At 48.8% G+C, this 13,045-nt stretch overlaps 1 pseudogene; it reads right to left on the bottom strand.

Moving 5' to 3' along the window:
* Positions 1-4,797: 4,797 nt before the first annotated feature.
* LOC124853133 lies at positions 4,798-4,906 on the bottom strand (annotated as a pseudogene).
* Between the last annotated feature and the right edge of the window lie 8,139 nt (positions 4,907-13,045).

The raw sequence follows: 13,045 nt of genomic DNA, 5'->3' as shown, positions 1-13,045 counted from the left end.
AGATGCGGAGAGAGAGTAGTTCACCACAATCTTCACATGTAGTCTCATAGAGACATATCAGATACAACCGATACATTGCCACTTCGATCTTAAAGTTGCAGCGTCGGCAAAGTTACAAGCCCCAAGTATTGATGTCCACGCCAAGCTCTGGCACAACTCACTTGTTGTGGCACCTCGTGCCTGCGTGCATAATATCGGCTGCTGCTTATCACTCCGCCCAGTTCTTTTCAGGCGCTTTCGATTCCCGACGCAGACAGCCTGACTTTCACACCATAAGCGTTCGGCCACAAAAGCCTCGCCGTACATTCAACCGCCACAGGCTTAAAGACCTGCTGCCATGAAGAGAAACCAGAGTCGCATGGGCCCTCTGTTGGAGAAAGAAGCAGGAGCTCGAACACAGTCGCCACCACGGTAGGTTCTCTGCTTTCTCAGCATGCCAGATCCAGCATAACAGCTCAACTCCCTCATATCTGCCAACCAAAATATACAACGCCCATTGACCTTCCTGCCCCGACTACTGTGACTGGCTTGCCCTAAGCAACACATCCCGAATCACTACACTGCTTCCAAAGGACTTGGAAGCCTTCACCAGTCTCCCAGAAGAGCGAAAGCAAAGTTTCCACTCTGACAAACGCTCTAACTCAATTTGGAATTCAGTTCAGCCATAGATTCGCATGGCTCACACTAACCAGCGAGCCATCAGAAGGCTTCACACACCCCGTGTGCAAAGCAGGCGATCCTCACTTTCGAAATTCAGCGTAGAATTCACTTCATACGAAGTCAATTGCCTGAACGTTTCGCTTCTCTTACAAGCGTAAAGAACAGCGCACCGCTCAGCGCATCGCAATGCCAGGTCGCATGCGAAAGGAAGTCAGCAAGTCACGCCATGCCAAAATGCAGTCCTCACTATGAGGACACATCAGACAATAAACCGATACATCAGATACACACACTTGATCTTAAAAAGGCCGACAAGCTGACAAGCCCCAAGCGTTGACGTCCACGCTTGCCACAAACCACCTTGCCAGGGCACCCTGCACGGGCGCAAGCACAATGGCCGCTGCTTGACACCGCCGCAAGCTTGCGGCGCTTGATTTCTCGGATTCCCAGACAGCCTGACTTCACATTGCCTCATAAGGCTCAAGCTCGCCAAAATATATTCAACTCTCATGCTTGTTCTCTCTCCACGAGTTCATGTGCAGCTAAAGACTGTGCTATGAAGAGAAACCCGTACAGCATGGCCCTCTCGTTGGAGAAAGCAGCAGCAGAGAAGCCTTCGACAGTCACCACCTCACGGCCTCTCAGCCTCAAGATGTCCAGATCTCAGCATGCAACATTTCACCCTGCTCACCTGCCAACCGTATATACACGCCTAATAGCCTCTGCCCTGACTACAGATTGGCTTTTGCCTGCCTGTCACATCTTCGAATCACTTACATTCGCTCAAATGCCGACTTGGCCATCAGTTTCCGGTTCTTGATGAAAGCAGTTTCCATTCTGACAACGCTTTCAATACTGGAATCCAGTTCGCCACAGTGCCTTCGTGCATGGTCACGTCCAACAGCGAGCCATCGAGCTTCACACATTGTGTAAAGCGTTCAGCCTCGTTCATGAGCAGTGTAGAATTCACTTTGATACGCGACAATTGTTTGAGTGTTTGGTTTCTACAAAATAGCACAGCACGCAAGCACTGCACGTTGCAGTCGATGCGCGGGAGAGAAAGAGCAAGCCCGTCTTCGGCCATGCGTAAATATAGTCCTCATATAGAGACATATCAGATATAACCGATAAGAACAGATAGCCACACCCTGATCCAGAACGAAGGATAAGCCTCAAGGCGTTGATGTCCACGACGCTCTTGGCACAAATTCACTTGTGGTGTTCTGCCGCGTGCGCACAACGGCTGCCGTGCCTCCCGCCAAGTTTGTGGCGCTGATTTCGACCTGTCAGACTCTTTGACTCAATGCCATAAGGCCTAAAGCTCGCCAAAATATATTCAACATGCCTTTACCTCGCCGAAGTCTTTATAAAGAAAAGACTTGTGCGTTATGAAGAGAAACCAGAGTCAGCATGCCGTTGGAGAGCAAGCGAAAGCTCGCCGACACCAGTAGCCGCTTGCACTCGCATGTCAGATCTTACGTAACATTTACCGCCTTCATTCGGGCCAACCAAAATTATACACCACTCGCCTCGACCACGTGACGCTTTTGCCGCCTAGCACATCTCTCGGAACCAATTTGATCGCTGACCTGGAAAGTTCCGTCAGAAGGTCTTGAGTGAAAGCAGTTTCCATTCTGACAACGTTTAACTCATTCGGAATTCAGTCTGCATCACAGCAAGGATCACAGTCGTTGCTGACATCAGAGCGGCTCACCACACTGTGTGCTGTCGCTACCACTCATTGAGCCAGTAAACACTTGATACGACAACATGCCTGGTTTTCACAAGGTAAGAACAGCATCGCCTTCTTGCGTAATAGTCGATGCGCAAGAGAAAGCAAGGCTTTCATGCCAAAAATCTGCCCATGAGTCCTCATAGAGAATACATCATACAACTGATAAGAACAGATACACCTTGATCTTCAGTTAAAAGAGAGCATAGTCCCGCATTGATGTCCACGCCAGCTTCTGGCACAGTTCCAGTTGTGGCATCTCGTTAGCGATAATCGGCTGCATCACCTCCAAGCTCTTCAGGCGCTGATTTCGACGGCTTGATTTCATAAGGCTCAGTAAGCCTGCCAAAATATTCAACTTCATGTTTGTACCTCTTCCACGAGTCTTGCAAAGGCTTAAAGACTTTGCTGCTATGAGAACCAGAAAGTCAGCATGGCTCCTCTCGTTGGAGAGCAGCAGAGCCCGTCGTCACCACGGTAGGGCTTTCCTTAAAGCTCAGATCCATCTGCATGCAACATTCACCTGCCAACCAAATTATACACGTTTAGCTGCCTGACTCTGTGATTGGTTTTTGCCTGCCTGTAATACATTTCTCGAATCATTACATTCGCTCCAAAAATGCTGACTCTGGTTTTCACTAAGTCTCCAGAAGGTCTTGAGTGAAAGCAGTTTCATTCTGACAAACGCTTAACTCAATTTGGAATCTGTTCAGACTCAAGGCATGGTCACGTCAGCAGTAGACATCAGAGCAGCCTTCACACACAGGTAAAGCCAGCCGCCACCACCATTGAGCCAGGGAATTCACTTGATACGCGACAATGCTGAGTCCTGTTTCCAAGCGTAAGAACAGCGCTCAGCGGCACTGCAACGTTAGTCGAGAGCGCTGAGAGAAGCCCAACCATGCCTAAACCCTGCTTACTATGTAGTCCTCACATAGAGACATATCAGATAAACCGATAAGAACAGATATTACTTGATCTTAGCAGTGTCGAAGTAAGCTCACGCGATGTCTGACTCCAAGCTCCTGGCACAAATTCGCAGGGTACTGCCGTAGGCGTGACACGTTACCCGCTCAAGCTTCAGGCGCTGATTTCGACGACAGCCTGACTTTACCATAAGGCTCAGCCATGCAAAGCTCGCCAATATTCAACTCGCTGTTCAAGGTTTCGTTGCAAACGCTTAAAAGACTTGCTGCTAGAAGAGAAACCAGAGTCACATGGCTTCGAAGAGCAGCAGAGATTCCGCCACGAAGTCACTTCATGAGGCCTTCGTTTGACGTGATCAGTAAGCGTAACATGCTCCTGTTTCAGCCAACCAAAATTATATTGACGCCATTACTTCCTGCCTCGATATTGACGGTTTTTAAGCTGCCTAAGTTAATACATTCTCGAACCACCTCATTCGCCCGAAAATGCTGACTCTGGCTCTTCACTGTCCTCCAGAAGGTCTTGAGAAAGCAAGTTTCATTCTGACAAACGCCTAACTCATTGCACAGATCTGCTCATGGCTCAAGCGCACTGGCAGTGCCAGAGCGCCACACTTGTGTGTGCTGCCTTCACTTGAGCCAGTGTAAACCCACTTGATATGGCCATTGTTTGAGCGTCGTTTTCTACAGGCGCGTACTGCTCAGCACTGAACGCTAGGTCGATGAGAGAGTAAGTCTCCACGCTCATGCCAAAACTTCATGTAGTCTCATATAGACATATCAGATATTAAACTGATAAGAACAGACACACATTCGATTCTAGTTAAAGGTTCGCCTAAGGTTGCAGCGCGCATGGCCAGTTCCAGGGTGGCATGGGTCATGTCTGCCGCCGTTATCACTCTACAAGTTTCCAGGCGCTTGATTTCGACTCCAGACAGTCGACTCACAATTACAAACAGCCAGCAAAGCTCGCCGTACATATTCAACTTCATGCTTAAATGCTTCATGCAGAGGCTTGAAGACTTGGCGCATGAAGAGAAATCAGAGTCAGCACAGGCCCTCTGTTAAGAAGCAGAGCCTCGTCAAGTCACACTCACGTAAGCTTCGTTTCTCAAGATGTCAGATCAGTATGAACATTACCCGCCTTCACAATACACACGCCAACTGCCCGACTATTGTGATGGTTTTTGCCGTTCGCTAATACATTCCAATCATTGTTTCCCAAAAAGCCGACTGTTCACCTGTCTTTCAGAGTGTCTTGAGTGAAGCAGTTTCATTCTGATGAACGCTTGATCCACTTGGCCAGTTCGCCATTGCATTCGTACGGTCAAGGTCACGCCAGTCAAACAGCGAGCCATACTTGTAAGCAAAGAGTTTATTGTTACCATTACTTGATATGCGACAATTGAATGAGCGTTTCGGTTTTCAGGTGAACAGATGCAGCTTCAGCAGATCGACGTTAGTCGATGGAGAGAAAGGAGCAAGTTCGTCAATAAAAAATCTGCTTTATATGTCCTTTCACATAGACATATCAGATAAACTGATAAGAACAGATATTACACTTGATCTTAGTTGGTCGAGAAGTAAAGCTCAGTGTTGGATGTCACGCCAGTCTTGGCACAAATTGTTCAGCAATTCAGTGTGATAACAATGCTGCCGCTTGTCACCTTCCGCCTCGCTTTCGAGGCGCTGATTTCATCTTGATTTTCAGTTTCATAAGGTTGCAAAAGCTCGCCAAAATATTCAACTTCATGTTGTTCTTCTCCACCGAAGTCTTGCAAAAGACGCTGCCGCCATGAAGAGAAACCAGAAGTCAGCATGGCCTCTCCAGCAGAGCAGCAGGATTTCAAACACAGTCACCACTACGGTAGGCCTCTCTTGCTTTTCGCATGTCAGATCTCAGAGCACATTTAACGCTTATTTGCACAATCCAAACAGTCCACCACACCACAAAATTATACACGCCTATTCGCCTCGAGATTGGCTCGCCCAGCAGAACCTCGACCACCACTTCCAAAATGCCGACTCTGGTTTTCACACCGTCCCAGAGCATGTCTTGAGCGAAAGCAAGCTTCCATTCTGACAAACGCTTTCGAACCAATTCCGACCCAGAACGCCATTGTCACCTGCGCACGGCCACCGCCACCAAAGGCGAGTTATCACACACTTCGTAGGGTTATCAAGCACCAGTTCACTGAGCCGCAGACCACTCACCAATAATGTTTAGAGTACCTGGTTTTCAAGAACAGAGGCATCGCTCCAGCGGCACCGTAATGCCAGGTCGATGGAGAGAAAGGAGTATTCGAGGCAAGCTTCGCCCACAAAATCTGCTAACATAGTCTCAGAGAAATGACACAACCGATAAGAACAGACACTCCGATCTTAGTTAAAGCAAGCCGAGAAAGCGATAAGCCCCGCGTTGGATGTCCATCGCCAGCCTGGCAAATTCACTTGCTGGCATCGCGTGACAGCACGGCCGCCGCCAGTTTTCAGGCGTTTCGACCAGAAGTTTACCATTGCTCACGTGCTCACATATAGCGCTCGCCAAAAGAAAGTCTCAATCATGGTTGTTCCTCCCTCCACGAAGCTCCAGTAAAGTAGCCAAAGACGGTGCCATAAGAGAAACCAGAGTTTGAAGATGGCCCTCCGTTGAGAAGTTTAGAGCAGCCACAGTCAATACCACGGGCCTTCACGTAGCTCAGTATGCAACAGTTCCAATAGCGCCATCTGCCACAACCAAAATATAAACGTGCCTGCCTGACTACAGACTGGCTTAAGCCTGCTCCAAGCAAGATCTTCGAATTACTATCGCCAAAAACGCCGACTTGGTTCTTCACCAGTCCTCAGAAGGTCTTGAGTGAAAGCAAGCTCATTCTGACAGCTTAACCGCTTCGAACTCAGCTCGCCAGTGCACCGCGTATTATCAGCGCCAGCAAAGCAGCATAGCAGAAAAAACATCACTTGTACAGTCGCCACACATTACTGGCAGAATCACTGTTGATACGCCGGACAATTGCTCTGAGCGCCTGTTTTTCACAAGGTAAAGAACAGAGCTCGTCAGCGCACTGTGAATGTTAGGTCACGCGGAGAAGGAGCAAGCCCAAATTACGCTAAAATCAGCTAATATGTCTCAGAGACATATCAGATATTAAATGATAAGAACAGATATTACACTTGATAAGCTTCCAATAAAGGACGGCATTTATAAGTCTCAAGTGTTGATGTCACGCCGCGCACAAACCAGGTTACCGCTCGAGGTGCGATAACAAGGCCGCCGCTTACACCTCCGCCTGCTCTCGACGCTTCGATTTCGACTAGACATTTTCGACTTTCAGTCCATATCTGCCACAGAAAAAGCCTCGCCAAAACATCCAACTTCATGCTCACCCTTCCAAGGTCAAAAGTGCCGCTTAAAGACGCAAAAGGCTACGAACAGAAACCGAGTCAGCATGGCCTCTCGGGAGAGTGCAAGCAGACTTCAGCCACGGTAACGCTTTCACTCAACATGTCAGATCTCTTACATGTAACATTTGTAACACTTCATCCGCCAATCAAAATTACACACGCCCATCGCCTGACAACAGATGGGCACACATCTCGAACCACTATTCGCCCTGAAAAGCGACTTGCTTCATCAGTCTTCCTAGAAGGTCCGAGAAAAGCAGCCTCCACAAACGCTTTTCTAACTTCAACCTGGGAATCCAGTCCGCTCATTGTGCACCGTCGCCAGCTGTGCGAGCCATCAGAGCGGCTCAACACTTGCGTGTGCGCCAGTCAGCTACCTCGCCTTCACAGCGGGAATTCCATGATACGCAACAATTGCCTGAGCGCCTGGTTTACAGCAAAGAACACGCATCGCTTGAAGCGCACGCCAGGTCGGCTGGAGAAAGGAAGGCTCCAGCTCACCATGCCAAAAATCCGCTTAATATGTAGTCCTCATACAGACATATCAGATATTAACCGATAAGAACAGATACACAGCGTCGGCAGCTTACGAAGACAAAGCCACCGCCGCCTGACAGACTCACTTCGTTGTGGTACTCTTGTGGGCGTGCATAACAATGGCCGCCGCTTGTCACTCCGCTTCAAGCTCTTCAGGCGCTCGATTTCGATTTCCAGACAGCTCGACTTTCACACTCATACCACATAACAGCTCGCCAAAATATATTCAACTCATGCTTCATCACGAGTCTTTGCAAAGGCTAAAAGACTTCAGCTTATGAAGAGAAACCACAGAGTCAGCACAAGAGCAGCAGAGGAGTCAATACTCACGTACTCTTCGCATGCCGATGTAACATCTCAAGCTGTTTCACACCAAAACTATTACACGCAAATATTACTCCTCCTGACTACGGTTTGCCGACTGAACACATCTCGAACCATTTGCACTCGCTCCAAAAACGCCGACTCCGGTTTCACACAGTCTCCTTCTGCGACAATCTTGGAGCAAAGCAGTTTCCATTCTGACAAACGCTTAACATCAACTTGGAATCCAGTTCAAGCTCACAGACTTCGCGCACGAACACGCAACAACAGCAAAGAACAGAGCGCCCTCACACACTTGTCTGTGTTGTGTCAGCACAGCCTGACAGTGCAGGAATTCACTTGATACTTATCGTTGTTTCAGCGTTTGGTCTACGCGTACAGTCGCGACAACGAACGACGCGAAGAAGCAAGCTCCACACGCTCATGCTAAAATCTGCTTAATATGTAGTTCTCATGACATATCAGATAATAACCGATAAGAACAGATAAGATAACTGGGATCTAAAGCAGCGTTGCAGAAGTTTACTAAGTTCCTCTGCGCTGGATGTCCACCAAGCTCTCGACACAAATCTCCTGCCAGGTGCACCGCTCGCAGGAGCGCATAACAATGGCTGCCGCATCCTCCGACCAAGCCTTCAGGACGCTGATTCGACCTAGACAGCTCTTGACTTTCACCATATAAGCTCAGCAGCTCGCCAAAATAAGTATTCAACTCATACTTGCATCTTTCTCCACGGAAAGTTTTGGTAAAGGCTAAAGACTTGTGCGACGAAGAGAAACCAGAGTCAGCATCGCTCTGCTGAGAGCAGCAGAGGAGCTCAAACACAACTCGCGCACCTTCACGGCCTCTTCTGCTTGCTCGCATACCACATCTCAGTACCACGCTTCACTAGGACCAGGAAGACACACGTGTTAATGCCACTCGCCTTCTGATTGGCTCAGACAGCTTTTGGCCTGCCTAAGCAATACATCTCTCGAACCATCATTCAAAATGCCATTCCGGCCTTCACCAGTCTTCCAGATCTTGAGTGAAACAGTTTCCATTCGGACAAACCCAAACTGCTACGGAATTCAGTTCGCCAGTGACATCGCGTAGTTAACACGCCATCAAGCAGCATCAGAGCGCTCACAAAAAGTTGTGCCATTACCGAGCCAGCGTAGAATTCACTTACATACCGCCTTCAGAGTCGGTCACGCTGCAAGAACAGAGCGCATCGCCTACGCACAGAACGCAGGTCGACGCAGAGAAAGCCCAAATTTCTGCCTCACAAAAATCTGCTTAATATGCAGTCCTTTCATATGAGGACATATCAGATACCAACCGATAAGAACAGATACTACCTGCTGCGCGTCGGCAGCAAGCCTGCAGCACGTTCACGCTATTCTTGGCACAGTTCATTTCAGTTGCAGGTGAGCTCGCCAGAGGTGCATATCAAGGGCTGCTGCTTAGTCACCTGCCTGTGTTCTTTTCAGGCGCTTGATTTGAACTTCTCACAATTAGTGGCCACATATAGCAAAGCTCGCCAGAGATTCAACCACAAACAGGCCCTTTATAAAAGGCTTAAAGACCCAGCAGAAACAGAGAAACAGCATGGAGAGCAGCAGAGAGGCCTTCCAGTTCACAGTCACCACCTCGACGGTGGGCTCAGCTTTCCGGCATCGGATCTCAGTATGCAACATTTCATCTGCCAACCGAATATACACGCCTATTGATCTTCCTGCCTGATTACGACTTTTAAGCCGCCTGCTAGTCACTTCGAATCATCTGGTTGATTCACTCCAAAACGCCGACCTGGCCTTCACCGTCTTCCAGAGAGCAGCTTCATTTGACAACGCCAATTGTCTAACTAGTTCGCCAGACGCACGGTCACACAGCAGTGAGTTAATCAGAGTGGAGCCACATCTTGTAAACATTGAGCCAGTAGAATTCACTTTTGAGCGCCGACAATGCTCTGAGTGTTTGTTTCATGCGTAAGACATATTCTGCACGTATGTATGTCGACAGCAAAGGGGAGAAGTAGGAGATAAGCCCAACACGTCATTACAAAATCTGCTTAATATGTAGTCTCATAGAAATATATATTAAACTGAGCAAGAACACAGCCATCTGAAAGGTCGGCAGCTTATAAGCCCCGGCGTTGGATGTCCACGCCAGCTCTTGGCAACAAACCACCAGTTGTGGTACCGGTTTAGGCGTGCATAACAATGGCCGCCGCCAGTCACCGCCCAAGCCTTCAGGCGCTGATTTGTCAGCCTTGATTCTTCATTCATTAAGGTCACAGCAAAGTTCGCCGTCATTCAACTCATGTTTGTTCTTCCGCGAAGTCTTGCAAAAGGCAAAGACTTGTGCTGCCATGAAGAGAAATCAGCATATTCTCTGTTGAGTATGGACACTTCACGTATTTTCATTTTCTCGCGTCAGATCTCAGACGTAACACACCATCTGTCAACTGGGCCTTCCTGCCCGACCACAGACGTTTTTGCCGCCTGCTAGTCACATTCTCAACCACTACACTGCTAAAGCGACTTGTTTTCAATAAGTTCTCTGCAAAGGTCTTTATGAAAGCAAGTTTCAATTTGACAACGCTCTACCAATTTGGGAATCCAGTCTGCTGCCAGGACTACAGATTGTCATTACCAAGCAGTGAAGTTATCAGAATGCTCATTGCTCAAAGCCAGTCGCTGCCTCAGCCTGTTGAGCCAGCGAATCACTTGATAATGGCAATTGTTCGGGCCATAGCAAAACAGTTCAGCGGCACGTAATGCCAGGCCGATGCGAGAAAGGAGCAGCTCAAATACGTTCATGTCAGGCCCATTACGTAAGTCCATAGAGGACATATCATAGTACAACCGACAAGAACATACACTTCGATCTTGAAGTCAAAGGTCAAGAGCTTACGCTTTCAAAGTGTTGATGCCCACGCCAATTTTTGGCACAAATTCACTCTGTTGGGTATCGCGTGCATACCGGTTGCCGCAGCTCAAAGCTTTTCAGGTGCTGATTTCGACGGATTGTAGTTTCGATACTTTCTCATTGCCTTCATAAGGCTCACATGTTCGCCATTCAACTTCACGCTTCAGCCTCTTCTCCACGGAAGTCTTTGCAAAGGCTGAAGACGAAAGTGCCATGAAGAGAAACCAGAAAGTCGCTTACGGTTGAGAAAGCAGCGCTGTCACGTCAAGCCTTCTGTAGTTTCGCTTTCCAAGACGTCAGATCTCAGTATGTAACAGCCTAACGCTTCTCATCAAAAGCCAGCACGCCTATTGCCCGCCCGACTACGTGAGAGCTGCTCCAAGCAATATCTCTCGAATCACTAGCACCGCCCAAAATGCCGACTCTGGTCTTTCAATAAGCCTCTGGTATGTCTGAGTGAAAGCAAGTTTCGCCTTGATAAAGCTTTTCTAACTGTTCTGGAATTCAGTTCGCCACAGACTACGGTCACCCACTGAAAGCGGTCATCAGAAGCGGAACAACATTGCCTTCGTGTGTGCCAGGTCGCCACCAGCCATTGAATAGCAATTCACTTTTGATACGCACAACGCTTAGCGTTTGCTTCGCTGCGCAGAGCGCAGCCATGCACGTGGTCGCCAGGTCGACGGAGAGAGCACAGTTCGCCTTCACCATTAAAAATCTGCTTAATATGTAGTTCGCGAGCGACATATCGCATAATAACCGACAAGAACAGAGATACTACACTTACACAGCGTCGCAGAAGCGTCAGCAGTTGAGCGACGCCAGCCTACACAAATCTGTGGCAGTCTGCTGCAGGCGCACACGGCTGCCGAAGAGCCGCCAGGGCGCTGATTACGCTTTGCGCTCAGCTACAGCAAAACATCAACCACGTTTGTACCTTCACGGAAAGTCTTTGCAAAGGCTAAAGACTTGTGCTGCTATGAAGAAATCAGAAAGTCAGCATGGCCCTCTGTTGGAGAAAGCAGACAGAGGAGAGCCTTCAACATCACCTTCTTTCTCGCTTTCGCACGTGATTTCAGTACAACATTTCTTCAACTCGCTTCCGATTTCAACAAAATATACACGCCACGCCGTGATTGGCTTTTGCCTGCTCTTATCGCTTCAAATGCGACCCGTTTTCACCGTCTTCAGAGAAGGTCTGATGAAAGCGTTTCCATTCTTGATAAATGCTTCTACTACTTAACGTTCAAGCTTCGATAGACTTGCTAGCATGGCTCACGCCACTACAGTGAAACATCGTACGGGCTCACAATACTTCGTGTGCGTTGTGTCGCCACCGTTTCACACAGCAAGGATACGCTAATGGTCGTTTTAGCGCTTGCTGCTGTACGCGCAATCGTTTCAGCGTACTGCACGTCGACGCGCGGAGAGAAGGCCCATGTTTTTCATGCCAAAAATCTGCTTGAACCATATAGAGATATATCGATATTAAACCGAGAACAGATTAATTGATCTAAAGCAAAGGCCGAGAAAGTTAAGCCCCGATGTTCACGCCAGTTTTCGGCACAGTTCACTTTCAGCCAGGAAACAGGTGCGCATAACATCGGCTGCCGCTTATCACCTCCGGCCTGCTTGTGGCGCTGATTTCGACCTAGACAGCTCTCTCTTGACTCACGGCTATACCGTTACAGCAAAAGCCTCGCCAAAACAGAATTAACCACGCCTGTCTCCACGTCTTGTAAAAAGGCTTAGACCGCAGTCAGCACCCTCTCGCTGAGAGCAGCAGAGGAGTCGTCACAGTCACCACGTAGGCTTCTTGCTTTTCAAGATGTCAGATCTCTGCAGCGTAACATACTAGTCTGCTCATTCGCCGTAACCGGGTACATCGCCTATTGCCTCTGCTTCCGACTGGCTGTGATTGGCTTTAAGCTCGCCTAACACCACATTCACCCAAAACGCTGACTCTGGTTTCACAAAGTCTTCCTGGTGAAGCACTTGGAGTGAAAGCATTGACAAACGTTTAATCAATTTGAACTAGTCCGCTTCACAGACCGCGTACACCAAGCAGCGGCCATCAGAGCGTTTCACACACCTCTGCGTGCCAGGTCGCCACCTGCTCATTGAGCCAGCTGACTCACTTGGACACGCCGCATACCGTTTGAGCGTTGGTTTCACAGGGGCAACAGAGCGCACGCCTGCAGAACACGTTAGGTCGATGCGGGAGAGGCGAGTGCCCGGCTCACGCCTTCACGTCAAAAACTGCTTAATAGCGTAGTCTCACATGCAGACATATCGAACCGAGCAAGAACAGATACTGGCCACCTCGAATCTTGCCAAAAAGGCCGGCAGCTGACAGCGCCTCCCGCGTTGATGTCCACGCCAGGCGCTTCGACAAACTCACTCACCCGCCGTAGGTGCGCGGTCAATGGCTGCCGCCACTCCTCCGCTCAGCTCTTCTTCAGGCTTGATCTGGCATTGACTTTCACATAAGGCCAGTTACGTAGCAAAGCTCAAAAGCTCAACTCGCTTGTTCTCTCTCACGGAAGT

This window comes from Hippoglossus stenolepis, chromosome 10 (genome assembly GCF_022539355.2).
Source record: "Hippoglossus stenolepis isolate QCI-W04-F060 chromosome 10, HSTE1.2, whole genome shotgun sequence".
In the NCBI taxonomy this organism is placed as follows: domain Eukaryota; kingdom Metazoa; phylum Chordata; class Actinopteri; order Pleuronectiformes; family Pleuronectidae; genus Hippoglossus; species Hippoglossus stenolepis.
The sequence above is the reverse complement of the archived record's forward strand: the minus strand, read 5'-3'. Positions and strand labels throughout refer to the sequence as shown.